The sequence below is a fragment of the Antrostomus carolinensis genome, unplaced genomic scaffold (assembly GCF_000700745.2).
Source record: "Antrostomus carolinensis isolate BGI_N321 unplaced genomic scaffold, ASM70074v2 scaffold1690, whole genome shotgun sequence".
Lineage (NCBI taxonomy): Eukaryota > Metazoa > Chordata > Aves > Caprimulgiformes > Caprimulgidae > Antrostomus > Antrostomus carolinensis.
Window position 1 is genome coordinate 45130 of NW_010290320.1, and position 20735 is coordinate 65864.

The following is a 20735-nucleotide window of genomic DNA, read 5'->3' on the forward strand; positions in this document are numbered from 1 at the left end:
GCATCCTCTTAGATCTGCTTTTACAGGCGACATTTTATTACTCTGTATGAATTCTCCCTTTCCAACCGCTCTAAGCTACATAATTTTTCTGCTTTTGTTTACCTGTGTAAGGCTGTAACTGGGATGTAGTGGTTAAAAACAGAACAATTATGATCTTTTAATTTCCTGTTCTTTTTGGAAGGCTCTGTGATCTTATTGTCTGTATTATTCAAAATGTTTGTAAATTACATTACTTATATTCACACTGTAGTAGTGACAATTGAAAATATGCTCCTCTGATTCAGGGCAATGATGTGTTTCATTCAGCATACTGCCTCACTACTAGATTTCCTTAAATTGCAGCAGGTAAAGCTCCTCTCTACACTGAATAGATAAATCTTAAATATAAACACAAGTCAAATGAGTTTCCTAATTCTGTCTTCAGCTAAATAGACAAAATTTTCAACTTATTCAAGTGGCACTTCTATAAGTGCTCCTAAATTCTGCCACTTTTACTGTGAATCATACAAACCAGATTTAGGAAAGCTGTAGTAGGGACTTGGAGAATATTCCTTTTCATTGTATCTATGTACAACAAGTATTTTCAGACTGTTTCTGTACTTATTAATAGTATTAATTATAAACTCTAGCAATATGAATATAATTTTAGTTTTTTTTTAAGTAAACCACTAATACAAACCTCTAGTGTAAATGAGAATTGTACACTTTAACTGTTAGAAAAACAGATTAGTGCAGTATCTTCTATTAATTCAGTTAATTCTACAGGGCCACATGGAAACTTTTACAGCTATTTCAGAACATTAAGTATGCTTGTGAAGTTAACCCGTTAGAAGACTGAAGATTAGTACTCTTTAACAGTGTAAAGAAAACCCAGCAAGAATTGTGACTAAGTATACCTGTGGTAATTATCACATTCTTACTCTCCTTGCCTGGCAAAAAATCCCCCCCAAAATCAGAACAGGCACAACTCCTCTTTCGTTAAACATTCAAGTATGTTCTCTTATTCCCTAAAACCCATCAAACTCCACAACACTGAACACACTATTCTATTAATTAGTATTGAACTTAACTGCATTACAGTAAGAGTTGTAACACTAGCAAATTAACTGTAAAAGGTTAAAAACACAACTTGATTTTTAGTGTCTTCAAAGTATACTTTATTGCAAAACATTCTACCCAACTTGTTTACAAACTTTTCATAATAACTAGTGCCCTTATTAGTCTATTAGCAATGCCATACTTTTTAAAAGAAACTACTTTAACACTCAATGTTTTAGACTTATTTCTGCTGCATCTAATTGCGTTACAGACCTTAGTAAAAAAACTTTTGTCAGATTCCTTGAAGGCCTGATTAGTGCTTGTCCAATAGTTAACATCACTAATCATACTGGGGCTCTTAGCAATGTCCATGTTCCCAGAGCTGTTTTATGGAGAGATGTGGCAGGGCCACCTTCAAAGAGCAAGAAATTGAAGCACAGAAGATAAAGTGGTCTCTATAATGACATAAAAAAAAGCCCCCAACAATCCAGTGTCAAAGATGAGAAATTAATCCATATCTTTCTGGCCTCTTCCATCCCCTACCCAATCATACAAAGATACAAGAGAGAATGAATACTCTCCATATCAAATGATTATTAAAAAAAAAAAAATAAAAATCTATCAAATGTGGTTCTTATTTAGCTAGAATTTAAAAGTGCACATCACTCCCTTAGCACAAGATGTGACCAAAATTTCTCAACAATGGAATATTGCCTGACATACACAGTATTTTCTGGTTGAACCTATACAAATTAATATACAGGAACCCATAAAATACCTGATAGGATTGAATCTGTCACAATCACTTCCAGTGGTGTTTCCCATGGGCTGTACTGAACTGCTGTCTCACTGGAAAGAATTAGCTTAACTTCCATTCTTCCTGTCTTCGTCCTGGCAAGTTGAAAGCTGCCAAAAAGGTAGCACTGTCACAGAGTCACAGAAGGGCTGAGATGATCTGGAGATCATCGAGCTCAACCTTCCTTGTCGAAGGAGGGTCAGTGACAGCAGGTTGCTCAGAGCATTGTCCAGTCAGGTTTTGAATACCTCCAATATCTCCGAGTCCAAGAAGCTTAACATTATATTTGTGATTAGGGCCCTGATCCAGCCAAACACGTACATGTTTATTTCTGGTGCACTGACTTCATGTTATTTCGGTTTAAAGAATGGGAAAATACTGTATCTGTGTATTACAAACTCAGATTCCAGAAGTCACTGGAAGCTATACCTTAAAGTGTAATGCAGGAAGAGATGCAGACGTGGGTCTATAGATACATTTGGGTACAGATACCATCAAGATATGCAGAAAAGTTGGGCTCTTCCTCCTGTTCCACGGGTTAAAACCATTTACAACCATTTACTTATTTAAAGAAAGCAGCAAGGTAAATTTGCTGGGCAAATGTAAATTAATCTCCCTCTTAAAAAGGGCCCTTGTCATGGGCAAGGTGGCTCTTGGTAAGGAAGCTTTTCCTGACTGTTGGGCCAAATTTGCTCTTCACCAGGAGATCAGCTCCCAACTTTTCAATCTGCATACCATTCAGCAGGCTACAGCACTAGCGCTAAATAAGGGAAGTGACTAGGCAGTTCCTGCCATTTTATAATTTGGGTTTGATTGTTTTATTATCCATTATTGATTTTTCGGGTAGGCAGTGATGAAGTTGCAACAAGAAGTCTGACGGCAATCAAGAGACAGTTCAAGGCCTTAGGCTGAGTAGCTAAGGGATCAGATGCACCAGTAGCATTCTCCTCTATCCCTCCAATTGCAGGGAATGATGAGGCAAGAAACAGGAAGAGCCAGCAGATCAATACCTGGCTCCGAGTCTGCCATCACTGGCAAAACTTTGCATTTTTCGATCATGGGTCAGTCTACATGGCACCAGGCCTGCTGGTGACAGGTACACCTGTCTCAAAGGGGGAAAAAGATCCTTGCACAGGAGTTAGTATGGCTCACTGAAAGAGCTTTGAACTAGATTTGAAGGGAGAAAGGGGGAAGGAAACCAGGTTCACTAGAGATAAGCTGGGGGGGCATGTCAATGCTTGAGGGATGGTATGCTAGTGAGGTTCCTCAATCTGCCATCTCTGTGGAGGTAGGGGATGGAGATCCATGTGACAGCAAAGACACAAGGGTTATTGATGTTTTAGAAACCACAGAAGCACCTCAGAACGGTCACGTAGTTATTAGGGCTTCTTCCCCAAAAAAAGGTGGCAGGATCAATAGTCCAACTGAAGTGCATCTACACCAATGCATGCAGCATGGGCGACAAACACAGGAGCTGGAAGCCATTGTGCAGCTGGAAAACTATTATATAGTTACAATCATGGAAACATGTTGGGATGACTCACAGGACTGGAGTGCTGCAATGGATGGCTATAAACTCTTCAGAAGGGACAGGCAAGGAAAGAGATCACCATGATCACCAGCCCTTGTTCTTGTGGAGGACTTCAATTTACCAGATATCGCTAGAAATACAATACAGTGAAAAGAAAACAGTCTAGGAGGTTCCTGGAGTGGAAGATAACTTCCTGACACAGCTGGTGAGTGACCCAACGAGGGAAGGCACCCCGCTGGACCTGTTGTTTGTGAATAGAGAAAGATTTGTGGGTGATGTGATGGTTGGAGGCTGTCTTGAGCATAGTGATCATTAAATGATAGTTTTCAGTTCTGGAAGAAGTAAGGAATATGATTAGCAGAATTACTACCTTGAACTTCCATAGGGCAGATTTTGGCCGGTTTAGGAGATTGGTTGACAGTCTCTTGGGAGACAGTCCTGAAGGGCAAAGGAGTCCAGGAAGGCTGGACATTCTTCAAGAATGAAATCTTAAAGGTGCAGGAGCAGGCCATGCCCATGTGCTGAAAGACAAGCAAGCAGTGAAGAAGACCAGCCTGGAACTCAGGGGAAAAAAAAAAAAAAAAAAAAAAGGAAAAAGGCAAGCAAACTGAGTCCAAGAGCTCACTGTATGAAATGTAAGTCCATTATATTTACTATTGGTTTAAGCAGGGAGAAAATCAGAGGGGCCAAAGCCCAATTAGAACTTAATCTGGCTACTGCCATAAAAGACAACAGAAATATTTATATAAATACATTAGCAACAAAAGGAGGGCTAAGGAGAATCTCCATCCTTTATTGGATGCAGGGGGAAACACAGTGACAAAGCATGAGGAAAAGTCTGAGGAACTTAATGTCTTCTTTGTCTCAGTCTTTAATAGTAACAATAGCTGTTCTCTGGGTATCCAGCCCCCTGAGTTGGAAGACAGGGAGCAGAATGAAGCCCCCATAATCCAAGGGGAAATGGTTAGCTACCATTACACACACACAAAAGTCTATGGGGCCAGATGGAATCCAACCAACGGTACTGAGGGAGCTGGCAGAAGGGCTCACCAAGCCACTTCCCATCAGCAGTCCCGGGTAACCAGGGAGGTCCCGGTTGGCTGCAATTTAGCAAATGTGATGTCCATCCATAAGAGGGGCCAGAAGGAGGACCCAGGGAACTACAGGCCTGTCAGTCTAACCTCGGCGCTGGGGAAGCTTATGAAGCAGATCATCTTGAGTGCCACCACATGGCATGTACAGGACAACCAGGCAATCAGGCCCAATCACCATGTGTTTATGAAAGGCAGGTCCTGCTTGACTAACCTGATCTCCTTCTATGACAAGGTGACCCACTTAGTGGATGAGGGAAAGGCTGTGGATATTATCTACCTAGACTTTAGTAAAGTTTGACACCATTTCCCACAGCATTCTCCTGGAGAAACTGTCTGCTCGTGACTTGGATGGGTGCACTCTCCACTGGGTGAAAAACTGGCTGGATGGCCAGGCCCAAAGAGCTGTGGTGAATCCACTTTGCAGCCAGTGTTGTTCCCCAGGGCTCAGTACTGGGGCTAGTTCTATTAAATATTTTTATCGATTATCTGGACAACTGGATCGAGTGCACCCTCAGTAAGTTTGCAGATGACACCAAGTTGGGTGGGAGTGTTGGTCTACTTGAGTGAGGGTAGGAAGGCTCTACAGAGGGGTCTGGAAAGGCTGGATTGATGGACCAGAGTCAGTTGTATGAGCTAAAACAAGGCTCATTGCCAGGTCCTTCACTTGGACCAACAACCCCATGCAATGTTACAGGCTTGGGGAAGAGTGGCTGGGGAACAGCCCGGGGGGAAAAGGGCCGGGGGGGGTGGGGACAACACAAAAGAAAAATGCCCAGGTGGCCAATAAAGCCAATAGCATCCTGGTTTGTATCAAAAATAGTGTGGCCAGCAGGACTAGGAAAGTGATCATCCCCCTGTACTTGGCACCTTGAAAATTGTGTTCAGTTTTGGATCCCCCACTACAAGAAAGATATTGAGGCACTCCAGCATGTCTAAAAAAGGGAAACAAAGCTGGTGAAGGGTCTAGAGAACAAGTCTTATGAGGAGCGGCTGAGGGAAATGGGGTTGTTTAGCCTGGGGAAAAGAAGGCTGAGAGGAGACCTTATTGCTCTCTACAACTACCTGGAAGGAGGTTGTAGCAAGGTGGGTGTCAGTCTCTTCCAAGTAACAAGTGATAGGATGAGAGGAAATGGCCTTAAATTGCACCAGAGGAGGTTCAGATTGGATATTAGAAAAAATTTATTCACCGAAAGGGTTGTCAGGCATTGGAACAGGCTGCCCAGGGAACTGGTTGAGTCACCATCATTCTTGGAGGTATATAAAAGACATGCAGACATGGTGCTTAGGGACATGGTTTAGAGTTGGACTTGGCAGTTTTAGGTTTACAGCTGGAGTTGATGAACTTAAAGGTCTTTTCAGTCAAGGTCTTTTCAACTTAAAAACTTGTTTTCAGAGTTTAGACTTCCCCTTAATAATGAACTGATTCTGCTAAAATGTATTCCCCTACCCACTTAAAAGCTCAACATCAAGTTCAGAAGTTAAAAAAAGTCAACCACCAAGTTTCTAAACTAACTGATTTTGCCTTCATAATCTTCTCTCTTCCTTTAGCAGAACAGCAAAGTTCCACTGCTTAGTCAAGAAGAGTTTTGTTAAACTTTCTGTGCAAAAGTTTGAGTTTGCAAGCCCCAATTCCATCAATAACAGCTAAATTTAGCACTCATTTTTGTTCCAATATGATCCACAAAGAGGTTTTTAAAACATGGTTTAAGAACTTCCAGGAGAGAAGATCATTCACAGACCTTGAGGAAGATCAGACATTGTGACATAATTTATTCTGCAAAAATGGCATATTAACTAAGCAAAACAGAACAAATGTAACATGGTGATTAAAATGGAGCATTCCTATGCCCAAAATCATTAGTAGATAATCTTACACCTGTTGGATGAGAGGTCTTTCCTTTCTTTGATTTCCTACTGCTCTAAGTATTTTATCTGATTAACGCCAACATAGGTTAGCCTATTCAGTTATAGAGCTGAATATTCTCAAACCTACTTCACAAAGACTGAGAAACCTGAAAGTAATGTTCTACGATTTCAGTGAAGTTATAGAGAGACAATGGTCAGCGCTGAAACTCAAGCTTCTCTAAGCTAACAGAAATGTGGTAAGCAGTATAATGGCATTTAATGCCTATGAGAGAATAGACCTTGACCTCAATAGTAAGACTCTTCTGAGCTCAGCTACATGACTTGCAATTAGCAATTCCAAGTGAATTTTGTCCCAGGCTAAGGATTCTTCTCCATCTTTGACAGTTCATTGGTCAGAAAGCAAGGAGGTTTGTTTCTGATCTCACACCAGTTTTTGCTTCTGAAGGAAACAGAGATACTCTTTATTTAACATCTGGGTTAATTAGAATAGAAAGAGGGCTAGGGGAGTGAAAATAGGCAGAGGTTATATCTCTGTCTCTTGCATAATCTTGGGGCTATTGGCAAAAATGTATAGCTCTGTTGAAAATTTTAGCTGTAATGATTACACAAGTATAAAAGGAAAATTCTTTTGATAGTTCAAATGTCACAGCATATTAAAATGATAAGCTGTAGAACATTATTCACTCCAGTTTTTCTCAATCCAGAGTCATACACTAAAGAAAATCCAGGTCATAAGAACTTGAGTGTCTCTACATCTGAATTTACTCACCTTTAAAGGGAAGAAATGTGATAAGAAAACACTGCAATGATTTCTATGAGTCAATAAAGAAATAAAAGATGAACAAAAGCTATCTTTGTCATAAGGCTGTTATATTTCAGACAACAGAGAGAAAAAAAGAAAAAAAGAGGACTGGGAAAGGTGCATGAGCCCTGCCCCACACCAGCGTCCTATTTAAATATACCCTCATGCGACCCCTTCTCTTTGTTAATCCAGAAGCCCTGGAACCACTAAACCCTGTCCTAAAGAACCACAGTTCCTAAAAGACCAGAGTTCCAGCTCCTGTTTTGTTATAATCCCAGAGTTTTAATATCCATTCAAAAAACCTATCATCTTTCTCAGACCAGTGCTTTCAATAGAGGCTTTCACCATGTCACCTTCAAGCCCTCTGCTTCCTCCCATATCATATCACTCCTACCACTTTGCTCCCTCAGCTCTACTCATTAGCTGTCACGATGGCTCCTCAACAGAACCACAGCCCCAGCTCTGGTTTCTGAAAGGGATAAAGAAATATCCTTATAGACAGAGTACAATTATTATTTTGAAAACATGCAGAACAAATTCTCTTCTAGGTTCAGAGAAATGGTGTCCTAAAAAAAGAGAAAGTATAACACAACTTAGTGATATATTTGTATATTCCCCTTACAGTCAGTGGCAAGGATTTGGAAGATCAAGCCCTGCAATTTTACTTGAGATCAGACTCCAGAGCATAATGATATGCAGTGTATTTGGATAATTATATACCCAGTAACAAAAAAATAAACTGTGCATTATATGTAATATTTACTCTGTAATTAATTATCTCTAATTCTTCCAGTATTGTAAGTTACAATATCTGCTGGTTATCACATGTTCATGCTGTTGATTTCAATGTTAAATACAATATGTTTGACGCATTAAAGTAAATTCACAACAGAACACAATGGTTAAAAGTGAAATGGAGAGCAGACAAGATTGAATTTAAGACAGACTGTGAACTCAAACTAAGTATTCAAAAGCACCTAGATTATTAGCATCTAACAGAATGTCACAAGCTCTATAACAATCCTTCAATACTGCCAGTCTTAACTGGTGAGTCATGTGCGCGTGTGTGTGTACACACATGCACGCACCTAAGTATATGCACACTACAAAAGCTCTTTGCTGACGTTTGCTTGTCTGCTGTTTGAATTTCATTCATGGAGACCTTCATCTCCAGAGAGAAAATCTTGGGATGCTGAATGCTTGGCTTAAGACTACGCTTTGAATTAGATCTGCAGTGAATGCAGATATGTTTAGATTTATGGCAATAAATATATTTTTCTGCAAACATGCAGCACTGGGCTCCAGGTACAGAGCTTTACCTGAACATTTCTGAGTAACAGAGCAGACAAGTATGATAGAGCAGACTAGTATGATATTTAAACATAAAAGCCGCTCTCAGTGCCTCCCTTATGAATACATATTTTCAATATGATTCCATGCCTCCAACGATAAAATGCTGCAATGAGCATATTAACACTTATTCTTTTTAAAAAATCAAATTGTGCTGGAATTTTAGAGACACATAGCACCAGTCTCTGTTTTGAAGGAAGATTCTTCATCTTTTGGCTGTCTAATTACTAAAAAGAAAACCAGCTCTACTTCAGCTAAAAACCAGGACGATTCAGAATCTGGCTGGATATCATTCTGGAAGATAACGGTAACCAGTCGTCACAAGATATGAGGGTAAAAAGGTAAAAAACTTTATTTTTGAATATGGGGTCCAACTAGATAGTCTAAAGCAGATTTCCTAATTTACGTGACCCTGGACATGTGAATTGCAATCTAGTGGGATAAAAGGGGAGTCGCTTACAGGGTTGATGATGTGCATGTAAAAGGGACTACTAGACTGTTGTGTTGGAGCATATAATGAAATAGAGCCATGGTTACAGGGTGAAGCAATGCAGCGTTCCTTCTAGCGGTGCTGTCTCAAGCCAAGGAGGCACGTACTGCTCCTCAGCTTCTGCTCTTCATCACAGCAGACAGTCAGTGACTCCTTAGTCACACTGATCACTTGGGACAGTGTGGATGCCACCAGGGCACCCTACACAAGAAAGGGCCACAGCATTTTACATTACAAATGCAAGACATACAGATAATTTGCTAAGTAACATGTAGCTAGAGACAATTAAGCCATCCTGCACCTAATGCAAAGTTTGACAGATCTCCTGGCCTAAATTCTGTGAATACTATCTGTGACCAGACTTAGAAGACACAGGCCTCTTCAGCCAAGTGAGTGGCCTGATCCTATTTAACATGCAGCTGGAGGAGGTGGCTGTGGCACAAGAGTGGGAATAAACAGCCCTGCCAACTTCAAGTGTTCACTGAACTCCAGCCTTAAGCACTTCAACTAATGTCTAAAATTAGAAGTTTCCTTTCAGCTTTCCCCTTCTATGGTTGCCCTTTCTTTGCACTTAGTCTCCTTTCAATTTTTCTTATCAGTCCACAGAAGCAACTGAAGTATGCTAACTATATACCAACACATATTTTAACTCCTCATCACTTAGGCCTTTTATATTTTCCATAATCAACTAGGAGATCACTTTGTTATTGCTATTCCCACATAATTGCTTTTGCGCCCACTCATCACGATGTCTACAAGGCAAACACAGTATGCAGATATGCACAATGCATCCACCAATCTTGTCAGATTTTACACGCCAGATTCTTGGCTCATACAATATAAAAAAATAAGAATTTCAGTCAGCAGTTATGTCAGTTGAACAATATTGGCTTTTACCAGTTGAAGATTAGACTAAATTCTCTAGGCCTGTAGAATAAACAACTAGAAGCACTCCAGGAATACCTCTTCTCTTTGGCCTGCCCTGTGGATCATTATGTAAGAAAAAGAATATTCCCTCCCACTCATACCATCATTTTTGAAAGAATGTACAAACAATAAAATCCTACTGTTTCAACTTCCCTCAAGTGATGAGCAACACATATCACAGACACGTAAGTTTCAAAAGAAGGACCCGCTACACAAAAACACAAGTTAACTTTGTGTTGGTTTAAAGGTTTAATCCTGTGAATGATTTCTAATTAAATGTATTTTAGGTGATAAAATGAAATTTACACAGTTGTATTTCAGAGGCAACTTTCAGTTTTCAAAGGCAAAACTGCATCCAAAAGAGGGAAAGAATTGAACAGATGTTTTACAATGTCACTTCAACGTACTAGGGACAGTATTTCCCCTGTGCCAAAGCAAGTCTGCATCTTAATCAGAAATTAAATCTAGTCTGCCACGGCCATTTTAATACTGGAACTAACACAGCAGTCATACAAAGTATCAAATGAAAAAGGAAGACAAATATAAGGAAGAAAGAAAAATGAAAGAATAAATATTAAACATTAAAGATCTTCATTTGTTTGTACTGACATGACTGATATTTGTCTCAGTTAAAAAAAATGTAAATAAATTGCAAGCCTTCCATTGAGCCTTTAAGTAGACTTATTGATTCTCTTAGGACTTCTCATATGCTTGATGCAGACTTAGGCATTTTCTTAAATTATGCAGGTCACTCCAGCTCAATACTCATCTTTGCCTCCACTATTACATATCTAGGCTCATACCAAAATAATCCTTATCAACTGCCCCTTGCAATGCTGAAATGAAGGTTGTTGATTTCATTGTATAAAACTATTTAACATCATTAAGACTCAATAACAAATTCCCCATAAAAGAAGAAAAAAAATAGAGTGTAATTGAAGGGGACAGACAAAGTATAAGTAAAGACCCTTCTGGAATAAAAATAATATGTGGCTTTGCTCCAGGTGCATTGGTTTAGACTTCTAGCTCTATTATATCAAGCCTCAACATTAGCACACCTGTTGAAAAATGCTTAAATAACTTAGATTTTAAAAAATTATTTCAAAAGCTAACTAATGTAACTGATTAAAGTCCAGTCATAAGCAAGCAAAATAAAGCTGAGAATTAGCAATCACTAACAGGTATCATCAGCTGAGACCCTGAAATCTCTCTCTACCAGGTAAAATTAACATCATATGAATGCAGTGGATCAAAAAACTCTATAATTTACTGAATTGACTTTAATTGACTGTTAATGTACTGAACAGATAGGATGTGGAGTTTCGTCCTCTAGACTTCAATCTGGCATTTCTCAGCAATTCAGCAAAGATATTTCACAGGTCCTGGACACAGAAGTCTATTTCTTCCAGAATTAAATGTAAATATCTAGTACAAACAAAATGAAACATTTTCCTGGAACTTTCTCCTTCACAATCCTATGATAAATCCCAGTATAGTCACAATTCCTCATCTTTCAGAAAAATTTCTCCTCTTTTTCATACCTTCTGCAAACATTTATATACAAACAGACCAAACATAAAATTCTGGTATGTCAGAATAGATACATGTTTCATGGAATAATCATAGGAATAATTATAAATATATCATGGATTCTGATTGGGACAAGAAATTTATCAACAATAGCTAGGGAAAAATACAGTATCAAGCTGAGCAGTCAAGCCATCAAACCAGGAATAAGCATATCTACATTTAATAAAAGTAATTGCAAAAAATAATTACATTAAAATCTATGTGACAGAGATCTTGTGCTACCTTTAATTTCATTTTTGTATATGAATTCATCCCATGAAGAGAAAAGAACCCAACTTAACATCAGAAATTAACAGTAGATTAACCACAGACTTAATTAAGGCTGGTTTGACCAGAAAACTAATATACTATCCTAAAGAAAATCCTGTGGTTTATGGTTCCAGCTTTCCCATCTTCATTCTTGACAAATTAGTGCCTTACTCCATGAGGAAAGAATTATTTGCTAGGGGGAAGGTCTGCAATGATGACACCTACATCTTAGTTTCAAAGAGACAGAACAAAGCTTTGTTTCAGGAAACATTCCAGTGTCATATTTAATCATTTCACTTCAGGTGAAATCTTGCAAGAAGCGATGACCACCAGATCATCAATATCTAAATCCAGCTTGTGTCAGCAGCTCTTGTAGTCTCCCTGCGTTGTCCAAATAGTAATCAGAACTGAAACATACCACGACTGTCATACTAATCTAAAAGTGCAGCACTCAAATACATTTACTATTCGATGTAATACAAAAATGTGCCTGGATTGTTTGATAAGGCCACTACAGATGTCAAAAAGACGTTATTTGAACCAAATCAGCACAGCAGTCATATCATTTTCTCCATGTTCTGATGGGAACTGACATTTCAAAATTCATAATCAACAGAAACAACATCATACTTCACATTTCTATATTCTTGCAATTCTTTCCTTGCTGTCAGAACTTTGATTTGCACCTTTTTTTAATGAGGTAATTCCTATAGTTTGATCATAAGTGAATTTCTTAAGGTTCAAGTAAAACTTATTTCACTGAACAATCACTTGTTTGAAATACTCAAAAATTGTTCTGAAATGAAACAGGCACAGAATTAAGAAAGCATCAGAGGAAAGAAAGCAACAGTATCTCTCGACACTAATCATCACTCATTTCAGAGTACACTGTGGCTGAATTTCACACACAAGAAGGCACAAGAATATAAACGTTGCAGTGTTCTGCTCATGGCTTTCTTTATGCACAACAGATATAAGCCTTGGGGGATATGTGTGAAGTCTATTTAATGGACACAGACTAAGGATGGAAATTGCCATCTGTTCCTCATATATATTTGGGCTTTCTTTAAGACACTTCCATTAGGCTATTGTTAGGGTCTGACGAGCCATAACAAGGAGTTCTAAAATTTCACTGTCCCATACCTCTGTCCTCGTCACGTCTATAACATGTTACAAAACTTTTCAGCACCTCATCACGTGCCAGAATAACATCCTTTTAGACTGTGGTTTCACAATAGTGTTTAAAGACAACGGAGGGAAAACAGCTTGCATTGTGATCTTATTAAAAATATACACCGATGAAGAAGGATGCCATATCAATGTTTGTATAGAGTTGAAATTTATTTGGGGTCACAACAACACTTCAAGAGCTCACATACGCTCTACCAAACTTCAGGTAGCGGAACAAGTTTCCCCTATCAAAGCTTCTCTACCACAACTTAATTCTTTATGTCCCTTATTTCTCATCATTTTCCTTCTGCATTTTTTTTCCAGATGCTCAGGCATTCATTCCACCTCATTGTGGAGCACTTTGTGACAGGGAACAGAAAGAAATTGACCCACAGTTACTCTTCATTTTGATGATGTTTTATGCCATCAAACTTAAACTTGGCTGAAAAGTACTCAAAATACATAATTTGAATGAACTGTGCACTCTTGGGAGATTTTCTTTCTCCTTGCTCTTGAAAAAAGAAATACTAGGAAGAAGACAGAGAGTGGACTCAGCACAGTCCTTCTGTGGGGATCATTAGGCTTTCTAAAGGCAATAGGCTAACTCCTGTTTTTTTTCCTGGGCATTCTCTGCATCGGAACAGCTTGCTCCAACCGTGTGCTACCTTGGGGTTTTTTTCACCATCTTTTGCTCTAGTTATTCTCTAATTTGAACTTTCCCATTCTCCTGGCTCCTCCTCCCCTTGCCTTTCTCTTTACTGTATTACACCCTAGATGACCACTTTTGCTTTTGTTTTGTTTCTTCTAGTTTGTCTTCTAGTCATTAAATCTCTTCCAAATTACTTCACCGGCAGAAAATATAGTATTGTTACTAAATCTGCAAGACAGTTCTGTGCATTCTGTCCTGGTCCTCCAGCATATCTGATTTGTCTAGGTAGACTGAAAGCTCTTCATTAATGGGACTCCTTGTTACTCTAACAGTAGTGACAAACAGTGGGATGCATCTTTGATAAATTCCTAGGAATTACTGCATTAGGAAGTAGCAGCATGAGCCTCTGAAAATCTCTGCTGACAGTATACAACATTCAGGGACAGACTTTTAAGTACTACTGCCTAAATTGTCATAATTCAAACTCTTTATGTCAGAGGTATGAGGCAAGTCTAATTTGACTTACTGTTTTGGTGGGGTTTTTTTTGTTTTGGGTGGGATTTTTCGTGTATGTGGGGTGGGGTTTTTGTTGGTTTTTTGTTGTTTTGGCTTGGGTTTTTTAAAAGGGGATTTATGGATATCTTGGCAGCTTCCCAATAACAAGGAGCGCAGCAGTAACAACTAAGACTTCTAATTACTATTACTAATGATAATTCTTTGAAAGTCTGCTGTAGCTTACCTTTAGCTGCAGTAAATAGAAAGCCAGATATACTGATTTAAAAATGTGGCTACTGTACCTACAAGCAGCTTACACAGTAACAGAGTAAGCCATGGACAATGTGTGTGAACTTAAGTAGAAGTGTCCTGGGTGATCGAGTCCTTGACCTTGCTACTTTAGGAAGTATTTCAGATGCTTTTATTCTTAAATTATCCAGATGAGGAAAAGATATTAGAACAAGGAAGAGTTTTTACCACCACTTTCCATACTAGAATATTTTTATCTTGCTGCTCTCATATGCAGAAATCTGCTTCACTTGATATCCTTTTACCTGCTCTATCCTTTATCCTCAGTAACCCAGATCCCACTCTGGAATTTCTCTCTCTTGTGATATTTTTATGGACAACAATAGTTTCCTTTCTTAGCCTTCACCCTGAATAGCCAAGTGCCTTTAGTGTCTTTTTTATTAAATAGACTCTTTATTCCTAGAATGTCCTCCTACTCAGCATGACTTCAACCTTCTTGACTATTGATGGTCAGTTACACGTAGCATTCCAGATTAAAACTTATCAAAGTCTTTCAGAATGGCATTAATACTTCCTTTGCACTTCTGGTTACATCTTGCCTGAAGAAAATAGTATTGCATTTATCTCTAAGAAATTCTTTCTTCTTTTATTAGTTTCCCTAAGGAATTGCTTCCCTTAAACAGTATAAAGATGGAAAATCTAGTTAAATTACAGTTGGCCTACTGCCGAGGAGTGACTAAAATCAAACTATTAACCAAAATGGTACATATATGTCCATGAGAAACCAAAAGATGTATTTAAGATCCATTATAACCTCACAAATTTGAAAAATGCTTTTCCCAATCTCAGTCTGAGGAAAGGACGGTTTTTGACCACTTATATTTATTTTATGCCTTCTGATCATATATTTTCTCATTCAGATATAATTCTAATGATGTCTGTGGGGAAATGTATCTTTAGGAGGCTCTACAGTCAGCTGTTACTTTATTCACATATTTAAGTAAGAAAATTGACTAAGCAGACCTCTGTCATTCCCTGCTTCTGCATGACTGCTGTAATTTGTGAAGTTCAAAGAGTAAAACAAATCAAAAAGATACCAAGACTAAAGAAACAGGTCAATTGAAAGACAGATAACTGCTGTGTCACACACATAAGAAAAATATTTTTACAAACTTTTTCTGAAACTGTAGCAACATGTTGAACAAAACAGCCGACAGCTGAGGTAGCTTTATTTCTCTCAATGCTGCTTCTGAGGAAGTTTTATTATTGCTTTCAACAAATCAAAGAACAGATTAACCACAGAACCTTAGGAGTCATAAACTCCATGAAATATGAAACATGAGAAATGTTGTGAAGCAGAGAGGACATAAAGAAGGTGAAAATACAGAAAATCTGCAAAGAGCAATTTTGAGGCATTAACCTAGTCCCTGATAAGAAACTGTATCATGATTGGGATCTGCAGCAAAGAAACTTGAAGAATTTTACTGAAAGACCCAGAATTGACCCTTGGCAAAGATATTGGAGATTGCCAGAATCACCTGTCATACTGAATCCCAGGCAAGGCAGACACCCCTCTGAGAAGTGGATATGAAAGCTCACATAACTATAAGGAAGAACATCACTGAAGACAGGAATAAGGAGCTTCAATTGGTATTACCAGCAAGCAAAACAGCAGACAGTATCGTTGAATAATTCAGGTTAGAAGATACCCCTGGAGGGTATCTGGTCATCTAGTCCAATTTCCTGCTCAGAACATGCCCACTTAGTTGAAGTTGCTCAGCACTTTGTCTGGTAATGTGGAATATCTCTGAGGATGGAGATTACATAATTCTGTCTGGGTGCCTGTTTTGATATTTGACTGCTCTCACAATGGAGGAAAAGAAAAACCCAACCCATGCACTTTATTGGAATCTCCTGTGCTGCGATTTGTAGCTGTTGCCTGTTGTCCTATCACTGTTCACCCTCAAGAAGACTCTTTCTGTTGTCTCTATAACCACTCATAAGGTAGTTGTAGACAGCACTAAGATCTCTCCTTGTCTTCTCCAAGCTAAACGGTTCTCTCAGCCTCTGCTTGTACTCTGTGCACTTGAGTTCCCTAACCATTCTAGTGACCATTCACTAGATCTGCTCTAGTGTGTCAGTATCTTTCTGGTATTGGAGGACCCAAAACTGGAAGCAGTACTCCAAAGGTAGTCTCACAGGTGCTGAACAGATGGGAGGAATAATTTGTCTCAATCTGCTGGCTACACTCTTGCTGATAAAGCCCAGCATGCAATTGCCCTCCTCTGACTTATACTTAAGCTTTTTGTCTACCAAGAACCCCAGATCCTTTTCTGCACAGCTGCCTTCTATCCACTTGCACAGGGTTATCCCAACGCAGGTGCAAGATTCCACATTTTCCCACACTGAACTGGGATTGATAATGGCAGCTTTCTGAGCTCAACAGAACAGTTGCTATTCCACACAGTTCATGCTCTTCCCTGATGAAATAACAATGACACTAACAAAAGTATGAGCTGAAGCAAACAGAAGAAACAGCTTCTCAATAAGTTATGAATGCAAAAGTTTTCACGTCTTTATATAAGGGACATCAGCATTGTCTGATTACCTGTTGCCACCTAACATCAAACATGGTCCATCCCAACAACTTTTCAAGATTATCTTGCCATTGCAGGATTTGCAAAATGCAACCCTTGAAGAGATTTTCTAGTTGCACACACTATCTCTGAAAAGGTGACAAAAGCACAGGGCCATCCTTAAGTCACTGCTACACAACATGGAAGTTCTTTAAAGGCAACAAGAAAACTGTTGTAAGAGAAAAAAAATAAATTTAGGAATAAAGATCCTAGGATAAAGGCTAGTGATATTTGACACCAATTTCAAATGAACAGCAAACTGAGAAATTTTATAAAGCCTTTAATTTAATCCTAGTCTATTAAAAGTCAAATAGTCTATGTTAATAATAAAGTAAAATGCCCTGCCCTAGTACCCGGGCTCCTCTAGTTCTTCATTTGTAGCACCCATTCTTGCTTTTCCTCTCAAATAAATGTTTTTCGTGCTTTGCAGTATTAAGTAACTTTTGTGTAACTCCAGACTATAAAATGACCGCTTGTCTTCTATGATACTACCCAATTCTTTGGCAGAATTACCAGGTTCTTCCTAACACTGACAAAATTTCTCAAATTATTTTTTGAGCACAAAAAGATACACTAATTAAAACATTAAATAGTAATGATCTTCAGAACCACCGATTCTTGAAAAACACTGCTGTACCCTCCCAGTTCACGGTTTTACAGTACCCACACTGTTGCCTTCCCTTATGGCAATTTCTCATCCACTAAATAGTTTGATACAGAGTAGTTCCACTACCTTACCTTGTTAGAGTAGTCAGTTACCTTATCACTGGAAATATATTAGTCTGATACAACCTATATTTTACAAAACCAAGGGAAATTTTTATCCCTCTTTCCAAACTTACACACTTATAAACACTACCTGGGAAAGCATAAAACTTCTAAGTAACCTATCCCAAAGAGATCAGGCTTTCATCACAACAGATGAAAAGAATTTTACTTGACTTAACTATATATTATAATGAGTAAATTTTTTTTTTTTTAAAAAGCAATACCAATGGGATGTAGAAAACTCAGTTGTCACAGTAAATAAGATACATGAAAATGATTAATTAAACTATTATACAACAAAAACAACTGTAAGACAAGAAAGGTGGATACATAAAACTAAAAGTAAGGCTTGTTTCAAAGAAACTTCAATAGGAACACTAACTAGTAAAGCAAAAATATTCCCTAATGTACTCCAGTTCAGCAGCTGTGCTTATAAAATGGTTTGGACAGTTGTGGCTATAAGACTCTAAATAAAAATAGGTTCAAGGACGGAGAAACACAAAATGTTCTATTATCTTAATTTATATGAACTGATCGGATATGAAGCCATCTTATCTTGACCCAAAAAAGGAAAAAAAAAATACTGGTTAGTCATTACTCAGACTATTCCTTTTCCTTATGAAAAAACTCAAAATTATTTCATTTTCCCATCTCCAGTATTTTGTGGACCTACACTTTCTCAGTTAAGATAACTAAAGGTGAATTCATTGGAATTGCCTGCAGTACTCGTATATGTTAAACTCCCATTCACTCTTTTCTTATTCTCTTTCTAATACTTATCGTAAACTATGTCCTATAGCATCTTATAGTAAATAATTTACCCAGACTTACTAAAAGAATAAAGATTGACAGAGTCTACATTGCTGAAATTTCATTTTCCCGCTGCAGGATAGAAACATCTGATGAAAAGTCAGCAATATTTTGAGATAGGAATTGCTTTGCTCCATGCTATCTTCTCAGGAGTTGCATCCACTCTAGCACAATTCCTCTGGTGGCTACTTTAGAGGTATAATTAAAGGTTATGATATCTAACTTTCTTACAAGTTCAAGACTAAGTTCTTTAGGGCATAGACTGTGTCATCTCAGGGTTTTGTGCAACATCTAACATATCCTGGACAATAACAGATTACAGAACGTATTAGGACTGTGTAAAGATAGATAGATAGATGCAAGGACAGATAAAACCAACAGGCTACAACTGGATGAATTTATTGTTCCTAACCCTTGCTAGTAGAAACACCTGGACCCTTACCAAATAACCTACAGTTCAGAGTAGATTCCTCCCACCTTATCACACAATCTTTCAAAATCCCTCCTCCAGTCTACCATTACAGGAGAAGGAAGATTTTGTGAAAAGAGGATATTGATTTGAAGATTTCACATCTCCTGTTCCCAACAACAAAGAAACCTCAGGGATGAGGAGGAGTGGAGAAGGTTGTTTCTGTGAACTGGTAATTCAGTTATAACTGATTATAAATATTTTTAAAAAATCTCTTCTGAAGGAACTCCTATGACCTATTTATTTTTAACTAAACTATGCATATCAATAGAGATGCTATGGTAGGAAAAAAGTCTTCAAGTATGTCTCTGTCCCTGGGCTCCAGAGATTCTCAATAAATAAAACAAGTAATTGATGAGCAGCATTTTCAAAACAAAGGTGCCATCACTGATGCTCCAAAGATAGAAATAAGGACAAAGGTACAGAGAATGAGAGACTCTCAAAAGGTTTATACTAATGGTGATGGAAGAGGGAAAGGCAGGAACAAAATATCAGCTCTTTGTCTATCCTATTTGCCCACTGGCAAGCAAAGGCTTCACATAAAGATGTGTTTCTTCTTGCCCTCCTAGGTGCAAGCCAACTCTTTATGGAAATTGTACACTTCCATGGATCCCCAAGCATCCCTCAACTTGAGGAAGCAGATGGTGGATTGTGGTGAAGCAAAACAAATTAAAATCTGGCCTCCCTAAAGTAAATAATAAAATTCCTAACAGTTCAGTTGGAACAGAGCTTGGCTCTAACTTAATAATTATAAATAATGTCCAAAAAAGCCTATACAAAAGGGATTCTACAGTAGTTCACTTCTCAAACCCATTAGCTGTGTTTGATCTCATTAATACTCAACTTTAGTTAATTCTGGCCCAGCAATTTTTTGTGCCTCATGAGTTTATGCATATAAAAAAAGGAATAAATAATTAGTATGTAGAAGAATCAAAAATGTTTTAATTTGCAAGGAATGAAAATGGCAAGTGAATATTTTTAACAGTCAAGTTTAAATGATTATTGACGATCAAAAGTGCTGTAGAAAAAAAGCTATTCAAGGCTGTTTCATATCTGCTATAAAGGCCAGGAGTACTCTCATCAGTCTGCACACACACAGTTTAAAAAAATCACACACTTTCTCTTTACACAGTTGCTCATTCTATGGGTCCTGTGAACTTTGCATTATTTCCTACCCATAGTTTTCACAGATGGCACAAAACACATACCTGGCCATGTCCCTGATATGGTGGTGATCAAGATACTCTTGTGAAAGGGAAGATGCAAAGAGAAGCTTACAGCTCAGCTCTTCTGCTTTCCACCTACTGCTCTCTCTATAAATGCAGGCACCAACCTCCTCACCAGGCATGGTCATAAGTTCAGTGGTGCGAGCTCTGCTTGGTTTGGGCTGAGCATATCTCCCACATCTGTAATTACCGAGAGGAAGATTTTAACTGTGAATCCCAAGTTTGCTGAAGGATGTGATGGGGAAAACTGTTCAAAAGGCAGCAGTGTTAGAAATGCAGAGTAGGAGAAAACTTGCCTGGCTGGGGTGGATTTTTTTATTGGAGTAATTTTTTTAAATAAAATTAAAATTAAGATTAAAAAAAAATAATTTTTATGGATTATTTTCTGTACTTGAGCTCCAAATTTCTGCCTAATCTGCATTCCAGTACACAGGTGTGGTTTGGAATATCTACATGATTTTTCCAGTAAAAATTACAATAAGACAAAGTGAAAGGACAGATCAAAAGCAATTTAGAGTTCTCAAAATAAT

At 38.2% G+C, this 20735-nt stretch overlaps 1 protein-coding gene across 1 annotated transcript in view; it reads right to left on the reverse strand.

The window, feature by feature from the left end:
* Window positions 1–20735, reverse strand: part of LOC104528524 (inactive phospholipase D5-like) — a gene marked incomplete at its 3' end in the record, with an annotated part of 79710 nt that overhangs the window by 36741 nt on the left and 22234 nt on the right. The window lies entirely within an intron of this gene.